Here is a 23,985-nt window from a genome sequence, read left to right on the forward strand (position 1 = left end):
CCAAATTATCATACTCGATCACTACAAAACTGCAACCCAAGTTTACTACATTTTATGACATTGAAGGGTAGAGGAATATGCCATCCCAAAACATGTCTCTTTAGCATAAGGATTATTTTGAGCAAAAGGCACTTACGAAATAGATGCAAGAAGGGCATTCGAATCTCCCTTTTTCTTCCTGAAAACAAGAAATAAAAACTCCCGTGTGTATGATGCAATTCCTGTACCAGAGTACAGAAACGTTCTTCCACTTGGAGTCAAAACTGACAGAACTAGAATTTTCTACAAACAGACTTTGTTAAAATAATTCTTTTCGTCCTTTAGCCTCCCCATATATTTTAGTTATTTTTTTCACAGTTATCTCTCTTTGTTCAACCTAATATAAAAGTATTGAGTTTTGTCACTCAAGTCTTCATTTCGTTATAAGGGCTCTCGTGTCACCAAATATATATAAATGTGTACGCTTTCCTCCTATTAATCTGTTAAATGTTAATTTGATTCTTAGGCACAGCTGAAAAACTCTAGGAGGATAAAGGAAAAAATTTGCCTACCTTACAGTATCATTAATGAAAACGATATTTAGCATATTTTGTACCAAATTTACTTAGGATTAATAAACCAGCATATCAAATTAGTTTCACTACTTTAGTAAAGATGAAAACGAAATTTATGTATGTACCCAAGGAAGACAGAGGAAGCAAAAGATGCATATATAGTCCAGAAGATATCAGAAACTGAACTATGGGGAAGAACTAAGAGGAAAGAGATGCTAGGAGAGCAAAACAGTTGGAAGTATTCTTTATCTTAAGGGGAATAAATCCAGTGGATTTCTAAAAAGACACAATATTTTCAAAGAAATGTGCTTCAAAGTTCAAGAAAGTTTTGGCTAGGGAATCCCTGGGTGGTGCAGTGGTTTAGCGCCTGCCTTTGGCCCAGGGCACGATCCTGGAGACCCAGGATCGAATCCCACATCGGACTCCCGGTTCATGGAGCCTGCTTCTCCCTCTGCCTGTGTCTCTGCCTCTCTCTCTCTCTCTGTGTGACTATCATAAATAAATTTAGAAAAATTTTTAAAAATAGAAAATAGTTTTTTTTTAAAAAATAAAAGAAAGAAAGTTTTGGCTATTTATACTAGGTCTGCTGCGTTAACTGCAGACAATATACTTTAATATGTCAGCACATCATTATTTTCTTTTTCCATGTCCTCAGAGAGACTAGAATACCAGATTTAAATGTTTGTTTATTTTTAAAAGATTTTATTTATTTATTCATGAGAGACACAGAGAGAGAGAGAGAGAGAAAGAGAAGCAGAGACACAGGCAGAGGGAGAAGCACGCTCCGTGCAGGGAGTCTGATATGGGACTCGATCCCGGGTGTCCAGGTCTCTGTCTCTTATAAATAAATAAGTAAAGTATTTAAAAAATATATTACTTAGAGGAAATATATACTAACAAAAATTAAAATTTGAATAAAATTAATATAAATAGTAAATATTTAAAACATTATTAAATTATTAGTGTACTTCTTTTGACAAGCTAAGTGTTGAACAATGACACATGGAAACAATATCTTATAAAATACATGATTTTCCAACATTTCTAAAACTTTTAAATCCACTTAGTTAACTTTACACTAATAAATAGAAAATTTAACATAGTTCTTTTGTTCTTCTGCTGTTGCCTTTTTGAAGTTTTTAACATAGTGCCTAATGCAGAGTTATAATGAGGACCCTAATACAGAATACAGAAATCTCCACAAAGTGACTATTGTAGTAACCTAATTTAGGACCATATCACATATTTAAAGAAGAAGTTCCTTAAGAAAACTTTATAACACTTCAGATGAGATGAGATCTGGCAAGGATTACAGGGTTCTAAAGAGGATACAGTGTACTCTTGTTAGAGAGGCAACTGAAGTTCACTGGTATTTTATGATTAAAATATCCAAAATATATGAAAGTCAGTCGTACAGCTTTAAGGAAAGCAAATAGCAGGGAAAGCATCTTGTGGGGAAGATGGCAGAGTGGGAGGATGATAGGCTCACTTTGTCCTATTGATACACCAGAGAACTTCCACAGTAGCATATAAATAACCCAGAAAATGACCTGAAGACTGGAAGAACAGACTTTCCATACCTAAATGTGGATAAAAGGGCACATCAAAGACAGTAGTAAGGGTGTAGATGAGCGGGGAGCCACACTGAACCTTGGCAGGCACAGAGACAAAACAGACCCTACATGGGTGACTCAAACTGGGAAAGTGAATTCACATAACATTTGGCTTTGAAAATCAGAGGCGTCTAATTTCATGAGTTCTTAAAATCAGTGTGGCTTAACATCTGGAAGTTTAAAAATCAGCAGGTTCAGCTCTGGGAGAGCCATAGGAAACTGAGTCCCTGCCCTTAAAGACACAGCACAACAAACAGCCCTCTTGAGATACAGCATAGAAGCTTGAAAAATGCCTAGGGTATACAGGAATGAAATTTGTTTACTAATTTCAGAGCATTTGCAGGAGAGGCAGGGATCTTTGGAAGAATTCTCTAAGAATAAAAGAGCTGGCAGGTGCCATTTCCCTCCCCTGCTACTCTAGCCCAGGTTTTTGTTGTTGTTGTTTTGTTTGTTTTGTTTTGTTTTGTTTTTTAGCCTAGATATTTGTATAGCTGCAAGAACCAGTGTAGTGCCCAAGCTCTCTACTTACCTGATTAACACTGTATGCCCCACCTCGGTGCTTTTCTTCAGATCTGCCCTGTGCAGCTGGCCTCAGTAGTTTTCCAAAGTGCTGCAAGTCCTCTCCCAGAATAAACCAGTGTATATCTTGCTGGAACCATGTGCCCTGCCCCATGATCTCCTGTGGACCAGCCTTAGCAACACATCTTTTTTTTTTTTTTTTTCCCAACACATCCGTGACAGGAGTCCATTCAAAGCAGTGCCACAAGTGTGGCATGTTCAAACAGTCTCGACAGGGAATAAAACCACCTCAAAGTGACTCCTTCCCTGGGGAAGAGAAAAGAAAACCACATATACAAGTTCAACTGTGGTCCTAGCAGTGGGCTGGGGGCAGCACTCAATCTGATTATAGGCCCCACCCACCAATGAACGCTTCTCGGGTGACAAACAAGGAGAATGTTCTGCAGTTCAGGGCTACCACACCTCTGGCAAATGTCTAGTCTACTTACCTCAAATGGAAGGTGGCCCCAGAGAGGCCCACTAACAACAAAGGGACCAAATATTTCCCACAATAAATAAAGAGAGCCATTGCAGATGACTAGGCTGAAGGTAAACATGGCTCAGTCACAACAGTAAAGTACACTCAATGCACATAGGAGACATTCCTGAAGTGCCAGTTTCTGGTGACCAGAGGACACTGCATTGCAGGGCACGGCACGGCACTACAGGACATCTTCATAAAGCCACTACTTTCAAGAGCAGGAGATGTAGCTGAGTTTCCTAAAACATAGAAACAGACACAGAGAGTTAGACAAAATGATGAGACAAAGGAATATGTCCCAAATGAAAGGACAAGACAAAATCACAGCAAGTGAGCTAAATGAAATGGAGATAAGTAATATACCTGATAGAGAATTTAAAGTACTGGTCATAAAGATACTCCCCGGATTTGAGAAAATCATAGAGGACCTCAGTGACACCCTACATAAAGAGATAGAAAACATAAAAAGGAACCAATCAGGGATGAAGAACTCACTAACTGAAATTAAAAATAAAATAGATGAAATAAATAGTAGACTAAAGAAAACAGAAGAATGGCTCTGTAACCTGTAAGACCAAGTAATGGAAAGGAATCAAATTGAACAGAAGAGAGAAAAAAGAACAAAGAAAATAAAAAAGAAAGAAAAAGAAAAAAAGATTAAGGGAACTCAGCAACACCATCATGTGTAATAACATATTACAGGGATCTCAAAAGTAAAAGAGAGGCAAAAGGGTACAGAAAACTTATTTGAAGAAATAATAGTGAAAAATTTCCCAAATCTGGGGAAAGAAACAGAATTCAGGTCCAGGAGGTAACAAAATCAACCCAAGGAGGTCCACACCAAGATATATAGTAATTGAAATGGTAAAAAGTAGTGCCTAGGTGGCTCAGTCAGTTAAGAATCTGACTCTTGATTTTGGCTCAAGTCATGATCTCAGGGTCTTGAGATCAAGTCCTGCGTCAGGCTCCATGCATGGGGTATCTGTTGGAGATTCTCTCCCCACTTCCTCTGCCTCTCCTCCTGCTCTTGCTCTTCCTCTCTCTAATGAATAATTTTTTAAAGTAGTGATAAAGAGAGAATTTTTAAAGCAATAAAAGGAAAGGAAAAGAGTTACATATAAGGGAAATCCCGTAAGGCTATCAGTGGAAATTTTGATTTTTCAGTGGAAATTTTGCAGTTCAGAAGGGAGTGTGAAGATATATTTAAAGTGCTGAAAGAAAAAAGCCTACAACCAAGAAAACTATATCCTGTGAGGATATCATTCAGAAGAGCAGGAGAGACTATTTCTCAGAATAATAAAAGTTAAAGGAATTCATCACCACTAAACCAGCCTTACAAGAAATGTTAAAGGAGTTCTATGTATAGAAAGAGCATAAGCAGGAGTAAAAAAAAAATAGGAGGCACAAAAGAAGTAAAATTAAGAATATCTATAAAAATCAGTCAAGGGATTCACAAAACAAAAGGATATAAGATCATATATCTAAAATGTGGGAGGGAGAGGAATAAAAAATTCTTGCTTTTATAATGTATTCAAACTTAGGTGACCATCAATGTAATATAGCCTGCAATATGCACAATTTGTTATTTATAAATTTAATGGTAATCACAAATTAAAAAACCAGTAATAGATATGGGAAAAATAAACAGACAGGAACCCAAGTATATCACCAAAGAAAGTCAACAAACCATGAGAGGAGAACAAAAAGAACAAAGAATAACTACAAAAAGCAATCATAAAACAAGTAATGAATTGGCAATAAGTATATACCTATCAATAATTGCTTTGAATATAAATGGACTATACATTCCAATCAAAAAAATGTAGATTGGTGGAATGGATAAAAAAGCAAGACCCATCTATATTCTGCTTACAAGAGAAATTTTAAACAAAGACTATAACAAAAGACAAAGAAAGACATTAATCATAAAGGGAATAATCCAACAAGAAGATACAGGAAATGTAAATATTTATGCACCCAACATGGAAGCACCCAAATATATAAAGCAGATAACATAAAAGAAGTAATTGATACTAATACAATAAGAGTAGGGGACTTTAACACCCACTTACATTAATGGGTGGATCATTCCAAACAGAAAATCAACAAGAAAACAGTGGGTTTGAATGACACATTGGAACCAAATGTATGAACGGATATATTCAGAACATTCCACACTAAACAAGTGGGATATGCATCCTTTTAAAGTGTACATGGAACATTCTCCAGGATACATCATGAGTGAGGCCACAAAACAAATCTCAACAAATTCAGAAAGACTGAAGTCACATCATCTATCTTTTCTGACCACAAGCTATGAAATTAGAAATCAACAAGAAACAAATCTAAAAAGAATACAAACACATGGAGATTAAATAACATGCTGCTAAACAAAGAACAGGTAAACCAAGAAATCAAAGAGGAAATAAAAAAAAAAAAATGGAGGGATTCCTGGGTGGCGCAGCGGTTTGGCGCCTGCCTTTGGCCCAGGGCGCAATCCTGGAGACCCGGGATCGAGTCCCACATTGGGCTCCCAGGTGCATGGAGCCTGCTTCTCCCTCTGCCTGTGTCTCTGCCTCTCTCTCTCTCTCTCTCTGTGTGACTATCATAAGTTTAAAAAAATAAAAAATAAATAAAAAAAAATAAATGGAGACAAATTAAAATTAAACACAGTGGTCTAAAATCTTTGGGATGCAACAAAAGTTATTCTAAGAGGGAAGTTTATAGCAAAACAGGCCTACCTGAAGGAGCAAGAAAAATTTTATATAACAACCTAACCTTATACCTAAAGGGGCTAGAAAAAGAACAATAAACAAAACCAAAACAGCAGGAAGAGGAAATAAGAAAGATTAAAGTAGAAAAGAAACTAAAAAAATAATAAAAACAGATCAATGAAACCAGTGGCTGTTTTTTTAGAGATCAATAATATTGAAAGTTTCCAAATCAATTCTATGATGCCAGCATTACCCTCATACCAAAACTAGATAAAGATATTATAAAAAAGGAGAATTACAGGCCAATATCTCTGATGAATATAGATGCAAAAAATCCTCAACAAAAGAGCAAACTGAATCCAATTTGTTAAAAAAAAAAAAAACATTCATGATCAAGTAGGATTTATTCCTGGGATGCAAGGGAGTTCAATATCTGCAAATCAATCAATGTGATACATCACATCATAAGAGAAAGGATAGGGATGCCTGGGTGGCTCAGAGGTTGAGCATCTGCCTTTGGTCATTATCCTGGGTCCTGGGAATAAGCCCCACATTGGGCTCCCCACAGGAAGCCTGCTTCTCCCTCTGCCTATGTCCTTGTCTCTCTGCTTTCTGTGTCTCTCCTGAATAAATAAATAAAATATTTTAAAAATATAAGAGAAAGGATAAAAACCACTAGATTATTTCAATAGATGTAGTAAAAGTATTGACAAAGTACAACCCCCATTTATGATAGAAACTCTTAACAAATTAGGGTTAGAGGGAAGATTCTGCAACAAAATAAAGGCCATATATGAAAAATGCATAACTAACATCATACTTAATGGTGAAATACTGAGATCTTTCCCCCTAAGATTGGTAATAAGAGAAGGATGTTTATTCTCACTACTTTTATTCAGCATAGTACTGGAGGTCCTAGCCACAGCAATCAGATAACAAATTTTTTTTAAAAAAGGCACCCAAATAAGCAAGAAAGAAGTAAAACTTTTACTATTTGCAGATGTCCAGTTACTATGTATAGAAAACTCTAAAGACTACACCAAAAAAAAAAAAAAACCCTACTAGAATTGATAAATGAATGCAATAAGGTCACAGGATACAAAGTCATACAGAAATCTGTCACATTTCTGTGCACTAATAAGGAAGTTGCAGAAAGAGAAATTAAGAAAACAGCCTTATTCAATTGCATCGAAAATAATAAAATACCTAGGAATACACTTAACCAAGGAGATGAAAAATCTGTATTATGGAAACTATAAAACACAGATGAAAAAACTGTTGATAACACAAACAAAAGAATAGATATTCCATGCTCACAGATTGGGATGACAAATATTCTTACAATTTTGATACTACTCAAAGCAATCTATAATTTTTCTAGCAATCTATAAATTTAATGCAGTCTCTATCAAAATATCAACAGCATTTTTTCACAGAACTAGAACAAACAATCCTAAAATTTGTATGAAACCACAAAACACCCTGAATAGCCAACACAATATTGAAATAGGAGAACAAAACTTATCATACCCCAGATTTCAAGTTTATTACAAAGCTGTCATAATCAAAACAGTGTGGCACTTGCACAAAACTAGACACATAGATCAATGGAATGGGACAGAAAGCCCAGAAATAAACCCATGATTACATGGCTAATTAATCTTGACAAAGAAAGCAAAAATATGCAATGGGGAAAAAGTCTCTTCAACAAATGGTGCTGGGGAAACTTGACCACTGTCTTATACCGTACACAAAAATAAACTAAAAGTGCACTAAGGACCTTAAAGTCCTTAGTGGTTTCAGAGACATGAGACCACAGAAATCTTTGAAGATCACACAGGCAGTAGTTTCTCTGACATTGGCCATAACAATATTTTTCTAGTTATGTCTCCCAAAGCAAGGGAAATAAAATTAAAAATACACCATTGGGACTTCATAAAAACAAAAAGCTTTGCCTAGCAAAGGAAACAATCAATAAATCTAAAAGAGAGTCTAACAATGGGGAAAATATATTGTCAAATGACATATCTGATAAAGAGTTAGTCTCTAAAATGAATTAAAAAAACCTTACACGACACTAAAAAAACAAATAATCCAATTAAAACAAGCAGAAGACATGAATAGACATTTCCCCAAAGAAGACGTATAGACAGCCAACAGACACATGAAAAGATGCTTAACATCATTCATCATCAGAGAAATGCAAATCAGAACTAAATGGATATTACCTCACACCTGTCAAAATGGCTAAAATCAAAAACATAAGAAACAGTGTTGGTTAGGATGTGGAGAAAAAGGAAGCTCCTTGCACTGTTGATGGGAATGCAAACTGGGGCAGTCATTGTGAAAAATAGTATGGAGGTTCCTCAAAAAATTATAAATAGAATTAATATAAGATGTAGTAATTCTACTACTGGGTATTTACCCAAAGATAATGAAACCACTAATTTGAAAAAACACACAGAACATTATGTTTATTGCAACATAATTTATGATTGTTAAGGTATGGAAGCATCCTAAATGTCTGTTGATAGATGAATGGATTAAGAAGATGTTGGGTATATATACAATGGAATATTACTCAGTTGTAAAAAAGAATGAAATCTTGCCATTTGTTACAACATGGATGATCTAGAGGGTATAATGTTAAGTGAAATAAGTCAGCCAGAGAAAGACAATACCATATAACTTCACTTGTATAGTTTAAGAAAGAAAACAAATAAACAAAGAAAGAAAGAGACCCAGGAAAAAACAGACTCTTCATTATAGACAACAAATTAATGATTACCAGAGAGGAGAGGTGTGCATGCCGAGGGATGAAATAGGTGATGGGGATTAAGAATATACTTATCATGATAAACACTGAAGAGTGTACAGAATCACTTGTTGAATCATTATCTTATACACCCAAAACTAATGTAACACTGTAGGTTAAGTATACTGAAATTAAAATTAAAAAAAACAAATAGCAAGATGTAAATTGAATTATTAAAACTGTATTTATGTTGTCTTAAGATACAACTACATTTTGAAGAGATACTGTATAGACTCCACAACTGTAGAATGTGGAGGAAAGGAAGAGGCATACTACATTCACTTAAAGGATTATATGGTCCTTGTATTAATAAAGAATTTTTGTTTTCTCTACATTCTCTGGGTGTAAACTTACTAAGCCAGTTTCTATTTTCTCCAAATGCTTCCTGCTACAATTTTGTGGAAAATAGTAAGTATTTATTAAAGTTGATATTCAGCAAAGAATAATTTAGATAGTTACAGTGTCTTCCAAAGATCATTCATTTATCTCTAAGTACTGGAAATTTGAAAGTATCATGCTTTTTTTTCCCCAAATATTTATCTGTATTTACAATCTAATTTGTTTACTTCATCTTTCTCATGAGAAGATAATTGAACTCTTTATTACAGTGCTGGGAAATGTTTAAAAACTGGCTCTCCCTGTTTAAGGTAAACTGTTTTATAAGCAGTTTTTAATTTTGATAATATATATGACATAAATATTCTTACTATGGCTCATTTCAACTATCCCCATGATGACACTGAATACAGAATTGGGAAAAGAAGCACACAACTGGCTCTTAAGAGCTGTGCTAACCAACTCCAGCATATCCGTAGCTTAAATGCTTTTTTAGAAGAAAATTCCATATTCTACTTTTTGTTCCTCTCCTTTGAAAAATGTTAACATGAAAATAAAGTATACTTCATAGAATATTCATAGATTAATTTCTTTCTATTAATTAGTGTGAAATGTCAAACTTTTCTAAATATTTTCAAGGTAATTTTATTATTGCCATGTTAGTGAAAGTAGATAATGTTTCTATATAATCATAGAAGCAAAGAAATCAATTCTAATAGAAAATACACAGAAGACTAAAACTGAGGGTAGCTTGTATCAAAGCTACAATATTTGTTGAACTTTTGTGCCCACCACTATACAAGATATTTCCAGGTAGAAACAACAGCTATTCATTGCTTATAATATGTCAGAAATTTCTCATAATATATGCCATTCAATCACCTCAAAATATTTGATGGAAATGTTTTCATCTTACAGGTAGAGAAACTGAAGGATAGCAGGGTTCCTAGTTTGCCCAAGATCATAATCAGTTATGATTTAAAACCAAATTTCAATGGTGACAAAATCTTTTTCCCACTTTGTTTCTATGATCAGTTGCCCTTAATAAGTACTTTTGAGTGTTGTCCAAAGCTGTGCATATTTTGAGATGGAAGAAAACAAAGAATCACCCTTTACAAACTTAAAATACAGAAGAGAAGAGACACATGTGGACAGAAAACTAAACTTTATTTTGAAGGCTTGGGTTTCTCAAGCTTACATAATATGTTTAGGACCCACTGATTGACAATCCAGTCTGAGAGAAAATTCTTTGACCACGGGAACCTTGAGATTTTAAAGAGAGAAAATAGTCTGTGTTCTCTGCATAAAAAACTAACTGCAATGTGAAAGACTCAATGAGATGAGTTACAAGACTTGCAGTGGTCCAAAAGAGAGACTAAACTAAGGTAAGACCGTGAAGGTAAAAACATGAGATTAGATCAAGAAATACCTGGAAGGATTTCCAGGATAGGATTCCAGGATAGGATTTTCCTTGATTTCACGTCAAGGATGGTCAGACAGAGTTGTAGATGCTGTTGTTTGGGGGTAGTACAAACACTGAAAGTTGCTGTAGCTTTGCTGTCTGACAGCTATCTATCTCCTTTCTCCAGAGAATCGCTCTTCAGTGAGGATAAAAAGCCGACTTCCTTGCTTTATAGGAAAAGTGAGATTCAGTTTATGCCTCTGTATCAGGCCAATACTTTATCTGAGGACACCTTCTAGTCTTTCCCCTTTGTTTCTCTGCTTTATTTTTCCCTTAGATTTCTCCAAGAAATACTCAGATCTGAATTCTTGTTCCAAACTCTGTTCTAACGGAATGGGGCTTAAAACAGGCATTAAGGGTATCTTAATTTTATGATTGAAGGAAATAAAGGTATTATTTGCACTTTCATAGCTGTATTATGTTCTCAACATTGTAGTTCCAATCTGTTAGTCTCCAATATTTCCTGGAGGATAGAGTGAGACTTCAGAAGAGAGTTACCTAAAATATACACTCTGTTAACGGATTTGCAGTTGGGTTTCCCAAGCTCTTTGTGTTTTAATTAAAGATGATTAAGAACTTTATTACCTACAAATGTACATATTTAACATGTAAATAAATGAAGTATTCGCATTCAGATACAGGAAATAGAGAGATTCCCCCCTAAAACCAAAAAAACTGCTCAAAACTTCGACATTTAATAGTGAAACTTGCAAATTCCAAAGGTAAAGAGAAGATCCTTAAAGCAGCAAGAGACAAGAAATCTCTAACTTTTACGGGGAGAAATATTAGATTAACAGCAAACCTCTCCACAGAGACTTGGCAGGCCAGAAAGGGCTGGCAGGATATATTCAGGGTCCTAAATGAGAAGAACATGCAGCCAAGAATACTTTATCCAGCAAGGCTCTCATTCAGAATAGAAGGAGAGATAAAGAGCTTCCAAGATAGGCAGAAACTGAAAGAATATGTGACCACCAAGCCAGCTCTGCAAGAAATACTAAGGGGGACCCTGTAATAGAAAGAGGAGGTCCAAGGGAACAATCCACAAAAACAGGGACTGAATAGGTATCATGATGACACTAAATTCGTATCTTTCAATAGTAACTCTGAACGTGAATGGGCTTAATGACCCCATCAAAAGGTGCAGGGTTTCAGACTGGATAAAAAAGCAAGACCCATCTATTTGCTATCTACAGGAGACTCATTTTAGACATAAGGACACCGACAGCCTGAAAATAAAAGGATGGAGAACCATTTACCATTCAAATAGTCCTCAAAAGAAAGCAGTGGTAGCCATCCTTATATCAGATAAATTAAAGTTTATCCCAAAGACTGTAGTAAGAGATGAAGAGGGACACTATATTATACTTAAAGGATATATTCAACAAGAGGACCTAACAATCATCAATATTTATGCTTCTAATGTGGGAGCTGCCAAGTATATCAAACAATTAATAACCAAAGTTAAGACATACTTAGATAATAATACACTTATACTTGGTGACATGAATGTACCACTTTCTACAATCGACAGATCTTCTAAGCACAACATCTCCAAAGAAACAAGAGCTTTAAATGATACACTGGACCAGATGAATTTCACTGATATTTATGGAACTTTACATCCAAACGCAACTGAATACACATTTTTCTCAAATGCACATGGAACTTTCTCCAGAATAGACCACATACTGGGTCACAAATCAAGTCTTAACTGATGCCAAAAGATTGGCATTGTCCCCTGCATATTTTCAGACCATAACACTTTGAAATTAGAACTAAATCACAAGAAGAAGTTTGGAAAAAAAAAAAAAAAAGAAGAAGTTTGGAAGGATTTCAAACACGTGGAGGTTAAGGACCATCCTGCTAAAAGATGAAAGGGTCAACCAGGAAATTAGGGAAGAATTAAAAAGATTCATAGAAACTAATGAAGATGCAACCATTCAAAATCTTTGGGATACAGCAAAAGCAGTCCTGAGGGGGAAATACATCACAATAAAAGCATCCATCCAAAAACTGGAAAGAACTCAAATACAAAAGCTAACCTTTCACCTAAAGGAGCTGGAGAAAAAAACAGCAAATAGATCCTCCACCCAGCAGAAGAAGAGAGTTAATAAAGATTCGAGCAGAACTCAATGAAATCGAGACCAGAAGAACTTTGGAACAGATTAAAAAAATCAGGAGTTGGTTCTTTGAAAGAATTAATAAGATAGATAAACCATTAGCCAGCCTTATTAAAAAGAAGAGAGAAAAGATTCAAATTAATAAAATCATGAATGAGAAAGGAGAGATCACCACCAATGCCAAGAAATACAAACGATCTTAAAAACTTATTATGAGCAACTATACGCCAATAAATTAGGCAATCTAGAAGAAATGGATGCATTTCTGAAAAACCACAAACTACCAAAACTGGAACAGGAAGAAATAGAAAACCTGAACAGGCCAATAACCAGGAAGGAAATTGAAGCAGTCATCAAAAACCTCCCAAAACACAAAAGTCCAGGGCCAGATGGCTTCCCAGGGGAATTCTATCAAATATTTAAAGAAGAAACCATACCTATTCTACTAAAGTTGTTTGGAAAGATAGAAAGAGAATACTTCCAAACTCATTCAATGAGGCCAGCATCACCTTAATTCCAAAACCAGACAAAGACCCCACCAAAAAGGAGAATTACAGACCAATATCCCTGATGAACACATATTCAAACATTCTCAAGAAGACACTAGCCAATAAGATCCAACAGTAGATTAAGAAGATTATTCACCATGATCAAGTGGGATTTATCCCCAGGATGCAAGGCTGGTTCAACACTCGTAAAACAATCAATGTGATTCATCATATCACCAAGAGAAAAAACAAGAACCACATGATCCTCTCAAGAGATGCAGAGAAAGCATTTGACAAAATACAGCATCCATTCCTGATCAAAACTCTTCAGAGTGTAGGGATAGAGGGAACATTCCTCAGCATCTTAAAAGCCATCTATGAAAAGCCCACAGCAAATATCATTCCCAGTGGGGAAACACTGGGAGCCTTTCCCTTAAGTCAGGAACAAGACAGGGATGTCCACTCTCACCACTGCTATTCAACATAGTACCAGAAGTCCTAGCCTCAGCAATCAGGCAACAAAAAGAAATGAAAGGCATTCACATTGGCAAAGAAGAAGTCAAACTCTCCCTCTTCGCAGATGACATGATACTGTACGTAGAAAACACAAAAGACTCCACCCCAAGATTGCTAGAACTCATACAGCAATTTGGCAGTGTGGCAGGATACAAAATCAATGCCCAGAAATCAATGGCATTTCTATACACTAACAATGAGACTGAAGAAAGAGAAATTAAGGAGTCAATCCCATTGATATTGGCACCCAAAAGCATAAGATACCTAGGAATAGGGGATCCCTGGGTGGCTCAGCGGTTTAGTGCCTGCCTTTGGCCCAGGGTGTGATCCTGGAGACCTGGGATCGAGTCCCACATCAGGCTTCCTGCATGGAGCCTGCTTCTCCCTCTGCCTCTCTCTCTCTCTCTCTCTCTCTCTCTCTCTATGTATATCATGAATAAATAAAAAAATCTTAAAGAAAAAAGATACCTAGGAATAAACCTAACTAAAGAGGTAAAGGATCTATACCCTAAAATCTACAGAACACTTCTGAAAGAAATTGAGGAAGACACAAAAAGATGGAAAAATATTCCATGCTCATGGATTGGAAGAATCAATATTGTGAAAATGTCAATGCTACCCAGGACTATTTACACATTTAATGCAATCCCTATCAAAATATCATGGACTTTCTTCAGAGAGTTGGAACAAATCATCTTAAGATTTGTGTGGAATCAGAAAAGACCCCGAATAGCCAGGGGGATATTAAAAAATAAAACCATAGCTGAGGGCATCACAATGCCAGATTTCAGGTTGTACTACAAAGCTGTGGTCATCAAGACAGTGTGGTACTGGCACAAAAACAGATTCGTAGATCAATGGAACAGAATAGAGAATCCAGAAGTGGACCCCCAACTTTATGGTCAACTAATATTCGACAAAGGAGGAAAAACTATCCATTGGAAAAAGGACAATCTCTTCAATAAATGGTGCTGGGAAAATTGGACATCCACATCCCGAAGAATGAAACTGGACCACTCTCTTACACCATACACAAAGATAAACTAAAAATGGATGAAAGATCTAAATGTGAGACAAAATTCCATCAAAATCCTAGAGGAGAACACAGGCAACACCCTTTTTGAACTTGGCCACAGCAACTTCTTGCAAGATACATCCACTAAGGCAAGAAAAACAAAAGCAAAAATGAATTATTGGGACTTCATCAAAATAAGAAGCTTTTGCACAGCAAAAGAAACAGTCAACACAACTAAAAGACAACCTACAGAATGGGAGAAGATATTTGCAAATGACCTATTAGATAAAGACCTAATATCCAAGATCTATAAAGAATTTCTTAAACTCAACAGCAAAGAAATAATCCAATCATGAAATGGTCAAAAGACATGAATAGAGATCTCACAGAGGAAGACACAGACATGGCCAACAAGCACATGAGAAAATGTTCCACATCACTGGCCATCAGGGAAATACAAATCCAAACCACAATGAGATACCACCTCACACCAGTGAGAATGGGGAACATTAACAAGGAAGGAAACAACAAATGTTGGAGAGGATGTGGAGAAAGGAGAACCCTCTTCACTGTTGGTGGGAATGTGAACTGGTGCAGCCACTCTGGAAAACTGTGTGGAGGTTCCTCAAAGAGTTAAAAATAGATCTGCCCTACACCCCAGCAATTGCACTGTTGGGGATTTACCCCAAAGATACAGATGCAGTGAAATGCCGGGACACCTGCACCCCGATGTTTATAGCAGCAATGTCCACAATAGCCAAACTGTGGAAGGAGCCTCAGTGTCCATCGAAAGATGAATGGATAAAGAAGATGTGGCTTATGTATACAATGGAATGTTACTCAGCCATTAGAAATGACAAATACCTACCATTTGCTTCGACGTGTGGATGGAGCTGGAGGGTATTATGCTGAGTGAAATAAGTCAATCAGAGAAGAACACACATTATATGGTCTCATTCATTTGGGGAATATAAAAAATAGTGTAAAGGAATAAAGGGGAAAGGAGAGAAAATGAGTGGGAAATATCAGAGAGGGAGACAGAACATGAGAGACTCCTAACTCTGGGAAAGAACAAGGGGTGGTGGAAAGGGAGTTGGGTGGGGGGTGGGGTTGACTGAGTGAGGAGCACTGCGGGGGGCACTTGATTCGATGAGCACTGGGTGTTATGCTATATGTTGGCAAATTGAATTCCAATAAAAATAAATAAACAAACAAATAAATATATAATAATCTCATCTATAAAAACACTAAAGAGTCAGAAGGTAAAACAAAGCAGGTGAAACTTTTATACCTAAGGGACATGTGATTCATAAGTTACACATTTTTATGCCAAATATTGAAGTTTCTATATATTTACTTATTTAATATTTTACTCAAATTGGCTCTGTACCATTTCTGTAGGATGATCATGTAAGCAAATGTATGTTTTGCCTTTTCTCTATGATCAGGTTATTCTCAGAACCATCCCTTTAAATATCACTTGAGACTAAAAAGAAGTAACACAGAATACAAGGCGGCACCAACTCTGTGACTGAATTCCATTATGTGTATAATTTTTTATTGTATTGTAGGATTCTTTGCCCCGTTATCAAGGAACTGAAAACTCAAATAGCAATGTGCTTCATTATGCTAGGACCATTTCCTGACCTTAGAACTACTGGTATATACATCATTTGATGTCTGATGCAATGCATACTGATTTAAAAATTATGTCAGGTGCTAGCCAGCTCCAACAGGCCTAAATATTTTCACTTCTGATATTCATTCCTTTGTGCTGTCACCTCTTACACAGTGTCAACAATGGCCTATATGACCAAAAAAATATGGTAAAAGGAATTGTATTTTACCTCTGCCATTATGGCTTCTCTCTCCCACTTTTCTATTTATCTCTTTAATCCCCTTCTCTAGGAAACTTCAAAGCAGAGCAGCTGCCAGATTCTGGGGATAGGTCCATGTACTAAGGCACCGAGACCTCCTGCTAAGAGGTGACATGAAAATATAAGTTTGGAAGAAGATCTTCTAGCACCGGTTGGGCCTTCAGATGACTGCAGCCTTGAACAACATGTGCACTTCAATTTCATGACAGACCTTGATCTAAAGCCATTTAACTAAGGCACTTTCAAATTCCTAAGGCACAGAAATTATGAGATAATAAATGTTTGTTTTTTTAAGACAATAAATTTTGGGGTAATTTCATACACAACAGATAACTAATACATATATCATATGCACAGCCAGATTTATATCAGATTATGTTGAAAAGCAGAATAATTATGATTTAGAACAAGTAGCAATTGCAAAAAGTTCATGAACTAATTATACAAATATTGTTAAAGATTTAGAGGAAACATGACCTAACCTTAATTAACTTGATCCAATTAATTTGCCAGGAAAAACTGAATTAAATAAAATGGCTTTTATTATGTTAAAAACTTTAAATGTAATAATGTATGGAGAGCTATCAAGGATGATTTCATTAGGGCTTAGGAGTTATAAATAAATTCATAATTATGAAGCATAATTTATAATATTCCAAATTTTGAATCAATACTTGTAATTTTAAAACAATATGCTTTTTAAGGGTGAGAGAGAAAATATCCCCTAGGATGTTTCAATGAGTTTATATTTCAGTTATTCTAAAACAGTATATACAGGACTTAATTTTCCTACTAATGGGTATCCCATAATGATTGATAAATATAATTGATATATTTTTTAAAATATAAGTAGTATATGCAGGTAAAAACTAAAGCTAACAAAAATATAAAAACTACTAATAACCTGTATTTAGATTACATGGCAGATGTTAATATGATTTTTTATTTACATATGTTTCTTTATGAAATAAATAAATAATGAGTTTGGTGAGGTGCTATCTTTGTTGCTGGGTGACATAATAAAATAATAAAGTTTGAAGAAAAATGTAATATTTGAGGAACTTCTAGTAAATGTTGATAATATGAAGGATCATTGCAGTATTTTATAGTAGAAAATAAATGCATGATGTGTTTCTCCCTATTCCTTATCCCATTCCAAAGTTGCATTGTTTCATGAGAATTAGGAAGTTTCTGGATTCACAGAAAAATAAATATAATCAGATAGTTAATTAAAAAGAAGCTCTTAAGTGTAAACTAAAATTTATGATTTTTTTCAAGTCTCTAGTATTTTCTGTATCTATACAATACTGATGCTAAGTCATGGCAGGAAAAATTTCATGAAAGAGAATATGAAAAGTCAAGAGTGAAGCACTCAGGCCTAGAAACTATTACCATCACTAGGTGTGAAATGACCAGTCCAGGGAGTCATTCATCCAAAATGAAATTATGGAAGGAAGAATATATACTCACAGGAAGAACAGAAAAACATACCAATTTCCTGTCCACTCAGGAGGAAGAAAGCCTGGAAAAAATACCCAGCCTCTTCCTTTGCCCTCTTCCCCCTCTTCTGCAAGTATATGCCTTTGGCCAAAATTGCAAGAGCAACCTAGAAGTCAAGAACCACTGATGCTGTTCGTGAAGATCATATTCTCCCAGGGCACAAAGAAGTATCGAGAATGAAGGTTGGATCTGGAGGGAATAACTAGAAATAAGCAGCACTTCTGCAGTCACTGGTAAAAGTTTGTGATATTCAATAAGCTTTCTAGGGGAGAATGGTAACAATTTACAGCAATGTTTCAGGCAAGAGGGGCTGTGTAGTTTTTCTTCAGTTTTTTTTTTTTTTTTTTTTTTTTTAGTTTTTCTTCAGTTAATGACAAAATCCAAATGACTACATTCTGTATTCCTTATTAAGCATAACCTTTTCCTTGCCCCCACCCCCCTTTTTTTTACTTTCCTACCATATATACTGTGTGCAATTAAACACAACCCTTTACTGAGTATGTTATTATTCTGTTTTTTTGTTAATAATTACAGTAGATACCCTATCATTAGGCAAAAAGGCAGGCTGTTAATGATCTAATTCTAACATTATCATTCTAATTACTCAGTATGCTGGTCATGTCACTGATTAATTCTGTCACCCTGCTACCTATGCAATTAATGAAATGATACTGAATAAATATACCAGATGTTGGTTTGTGATGCTGAATATCCATGAATTATCAAAGTATTTGAAGCACTTCTCAATTTTGAAAAAAAAATAAAGATTTTTTTAACCCTTACTTAACTTTATTTAGTTGTCAATATTTCAAATATTTTTATTCTATTTTATATTTATGCTTAGTCCAAAAATGATATTTCAAGTTGTTAGAAGTTTATTTTCTTTTATATTACCACACTCTTGATTACCTTGGTAACTTTCTTTCCTATTATGATGTCAGTTACTTAAAGGCAAGGTTTTTAGTTTTTTGTTTTGGATCTCCACAACCTAAAACAGTACCTGCTACATAATAATCTCTCAATAAATATTTTATGAATGAATGTATTACATCTCATGGTATTTCTCTTCTTAAGAGTTGAAATATTCTAGCTATTGTGTTATAGCAAAAATATGGTCTTTGATTAGCTACAATGAAATTTAGGGAAGACAGAGATTGAAACATACATAATTATTGAAAGATACTTGTTTAATAATTTTCTATTAAAAGATGAAAACAATCCCTTAATAATTTCTAAAATCTGTGTCTGTACAAACAAAATTTTATTAAACAGTACTATTTTACTTTATCATTATTATTAAACACATATGCATTCTCATATTGCTTTTCACATAGAAAAAAAATTTTTAAGCTGAAATATCTGCAGGATATGGATAATGGCGTCAATTGTCTAGGGAAGAATTTCTCAGGCACATCCATGAAAATAAAATTTTCAACTTTTGTCATCAGAGAGAAAAATCCAATTACTCTTGGGTACAGACTTTTGAGAATTTATTAAGAAATCCTGGAGAGTTTTCAAGTAGTAAAGATTAAGATGAAAATTTCTACAACAGGGCATGTCAAAGTTGAATGAACATGGGCCTCTGATCCTGAGAAAATTATCTAAATCTATGCCAAAATGAAATGAAATTCCTGTTTAATACTCATCCTTATGCCCGCTATAATAGGACAAGACCTTCAGCACAAAATGTTACTTTTTTTCTTAGAAGATAAAATATGACTGTTAATAGTTAATAAAATGCAAGGAAGGTGCTTGGGTGGCTCAGTCAGTTAAGCATTTGACTCTTGATTTCCACTCAGATCATGATCTCAGAACGGTGGGATGGAGCCTGGATTCAGGTTCCTTGCTCAATGGGAAGTCTGCTTGAGATTCCGTTTCCCTTTGTCCCTAGCCCGGCTTGCATTTTTTTTTCTCTCTCTCTCTCTCTAAATTAAATAAATCAATCTTTAAAAAAAATAGTTAATAAAAAGGCAAGAAATCACCTAGAAAAAGATAAATTTAGGGAAAATAATTGTGCTTTCAGTTTTATTCTCCTTATATTGGTCATCTGGGAAGATCAGGGTTTGACTGCATCAAGGAAAGTGCATCAACAAAATTCATTAATTGATTAGTTTAAAAATTTTAATATTTTCATGGAAGTCAATCTGGAAGTAAAGGAGAATGAAGACCCTCAAGGAGAAGCCCACACTGCAGAACTCTATAAACAGTTTGAAATTCTCTCCAGATTATCTACTTTTCCTTCTCTGCCCAACTAAACATAGATCATTCTCAGGTTTTTATGTCTTCACGTTTCTTAACTTTTCTCTATTGATTTCCTTGGAGCCTTCTTTTGTCTTTATGACTTACTCAGATTCTATTTCAAGCCCTAACCCTTGTCTGATGGATTATTTCCCATTGGATTGATGATTTGGATATTTAGATTGTAATCTGACTCTACTTCTTAATCTCCCAGACTCAATATCTGTATCTGTAAAATTAACAAATTTAGTTATCTATAATTTCTGCCTAAGTAAACCAACCTTGTTTAAGGTGTTTAGTTCATCCAAAGAGATAGGAGGTTGACCGCTAACGAGTGCTTGGATTAAAAACTGACATCAAATTCAGGAATCCTTTGATAAAAAATTTGTCAAAAGTAATGTATTCTAGAAACAACATAAGTGTTTCTGGTGAATTTTTAACCTGTTTTTTAGTAAATTGGAACTATTGTAATCTCAAAGAATAAGGAAACACTGAAGTTTACTTTCTAGTTTCTCTGGACATGAGCTAGTTATGGCTGCTATTTGAGTATACACAATTATGTCTTCCTAAGTTCATTATAGAATAAAGTACTTGAACATCTGACAGGGCTATCAAAGGAAATAAATAACCTTGAGAGTTTATCTCTTGGTTCAAAATTAGGATTTCTAGAAATACAACTCTTCCCTATTTCATTTATTATTTTTTAATGAAAAATCTAATAGAATCTGGTAGAATCTAATGATTCTAGTAGAATCTAATGATTAGCCCACCAATTTTTCTGATGCCAAGACCATTAGTAAATATAAGAAAGGAATGAGCAGAAACTTGGAAGTTGGCTTTGAACAAGAGTCTGCCTTCTCTTCTCTTAACTGACACCTTGCTAAGATTGTAGATGACAAAATATGCCTATAAAAAGGATGCTCCACACATATATTATCAGAAACATGCAAATTAAAATAGCAATGACACTACTACTACACACCTATTAGAATGGCTAAAATTTGAAACAGAAAATGCTGTTGAAGTTCTGGAGCAATTAGAATTCTCCTACATTAATGGTAGGCATACAAAATGGTACAGCCATTTTGGAAGACAGTTTGTTTCTTACAAAACAAAACATACTCTTACCATATGATCCAGCAATCACACTCCTTGGTATTTACTCAAAGGAGTTGGAAACTTATGTCCACACAAAAGTTTGCACACAAATGTTTTTAGCAATTTGATTAATAATTTCTCAAACTTGGAAGTAGCCAATATGTTCTTTGGTAGGTGAATGGATAAATTGTGATACAACCAATCAATGGAATATTATTCAGCAATAAGAAAAAAATGAGCTATCAAGCCATGAAAAGATATGGAGCAACCTTAAGTGCATAGTTCTAAGTGAAAGAAGTTAATCTGAAAGGCTACATATTATCTGATTCCAACCACATGACATTGTGGAAAAGGTAAAAAAATAAAATAGAGACAATAAAATCATCAGTAGTTGTCAGAGGCTAGGGGATGGAGAAAGGAGGATGAATAAATGGAGCACAGAGGATCTTGAAGTGACAATATTTTCTATGATTACATAATGATGGATATGTCATTATACATTTGCCTAAAATCACAGAATGCACAACAAGAGTGCATCCTAATATATATGGACTTTGGATGATTGTAAAGTGCCAGTATAGATTCATTAATTGTAACAAATGTATCATTCTGGTGAGGAATGTTGATAATGGGTAAGTCTATGTATGTGTGAGGGCAAGGAGTATATGAGATCTCTTTCTACCTTCTTCTCAATTTTGCTGTGGACCTAAAATCACTCTCAAAAAATACAGTCATTAAATAAATGATATCTTTTTCTGCCATCAAATTTACAGTTAATTGAAATCCACCATATTGAGTATTTCTCATGTACCTGAATGAATCAATGCTCTAACTATATACAATGCAGATTCTACTTGAGATACTCAATGAGGGACACCTGGGTGAGTCAGTAGTTGAGCGTTTGCCTTTGGCTCAGGATGGGATCCTGGAGTCCTGGGATAGAGTCCCATGTCGGGTTTCCTGCATGGAGCCTGCCTCTCCCTCTGCCTGTCTTTGCCTCTCTCTGTGTCTCTCATGATTAAATAAATAAAATCTTTAAAAAAAAAGATACTTAATGAATTTTAATTTTCAGTTATTTCTTTAAATGTCTTGCCCTATTGATTATAGGGCATATTCACTGAATGTTTCTAATTTGTTAAAATCAAACAATATAAATTTCACAGAAGTTTTTGGAATAGAAAAGAGTTTTAACTATTTTAAATGCTGCCCTTCATCATTCATGTTAGTTATGACACAGAAGAGTCTGTCATATTTCTTATTGGATTTGAATAATTTAAATTATTTTAATGTTGGCAGTCTTTATGTTGAACAGATGAATTAATGAATAACAGAGGGATCCCTGGGTGGCGCAGCGGTTTGGCGCCTGCCTTTGGCCCAGGGCGCGATCCTGGAGACCCGGGATCGAATCCCACATCAGGCTCCCGGTGCATGGAGCCTGCTTCTCCCTCTGCCTGTGTCTCTGCGCCTCTCTCTCTCTCTCTCTGTGACTATCATAAAAAAAAAAAAAAAAAAAGAATAACAGAAAGCTATGCTTCATACTTTTTCTAATTTCAATAGTGGTATTTAGATTTTCTGGGGGGAAAAACACAAAATTTTAGAAGATATAGACTCCACTTAGATTATAAAGAATTAATTTGGTTCTGAGGTGGAGATGAAAGAGAAAGATATTCTAGGTTGAATAAAAATAGTCAAACTTTTGGGGGCATACAGAGATCTGCTTGAGTTGATTGAACTTTAAATGTAAAAATATGAAAAATAATGACGGACTTGTGACATAATATGAAATACATATTGGATTTCTGATCCACCTTTTTGTTTCTTGCCACATAGCTCCTAAAAACCTTGAATTCTCTGCTGAATAAATGTCTTTCAGTACTTTCATGAGGAGATTGGGAACTAATAAATTAGTAATGATTAGAAGAGAGAAATTTTTAGTCCCACCACCTTAACCACCAGGAGGGGTAGAGGGGCTGAAGACAGACGAACAACTTTGGTCAATAATTTAAGAAACCATGCCTCCATAATAAAACCTCCATAAAAATCCTAAACTACTGGATTTGAGGGGGTTTCTGGGTTGTAAACACATGAAGGTACTGGAAGGATGGCCCATCCACTGAGCACATAGAAACTCTAACCCTTCCCTCCACACTTTGACCTATACATTTCTTCCATCTGGCTATTCTTGAGTTGTATTATTTTATAAATAACTGGTAATCTAATAAGTAAAACATTTTTCCTTATCTATGTGAGCTGTTATAGCAAATTATCAAACCTGAGGAGGGGGTCAGGGAATCTCCCATTTATAGCTAGTCAGATGCACAGGCAAAAACTTGACTTTCAATTAGCATCTGAAATGAGGTGGCATAGTCTTAGGGGACTGAACCCTCATTTTGTAGGATCTGACACCAGCTCCAGGTAGCTAATGTCAGAATTAAATTAAATCATAAGATATCCAGTTGGTGTCCATAAAGAGAGTATTTGCTTGGAAATACTAACCCACATCTATATAGTACAGAGTAGTAGCATGAGTAAGAAACAACTTTTCACCTGTAAGTTGGTATCTGAAATCATTTCCAAATTCAGCTAGAAAAATTATGATT

Source organism: Vulpes lagopus, chromosome 4 (genome assembly GCF_018345385.1).
Source record: "Vulpes lagopus strain Blue_001 chromosome 4, ASM1834538v1, whole genome shotgun sequence".
NCBI classification, from domain to species: Eukaryota; Metazoa; Chordata; class Mammalia; order Carnivora; family Canidae; genus Vulpes; species Vulpes lagopus.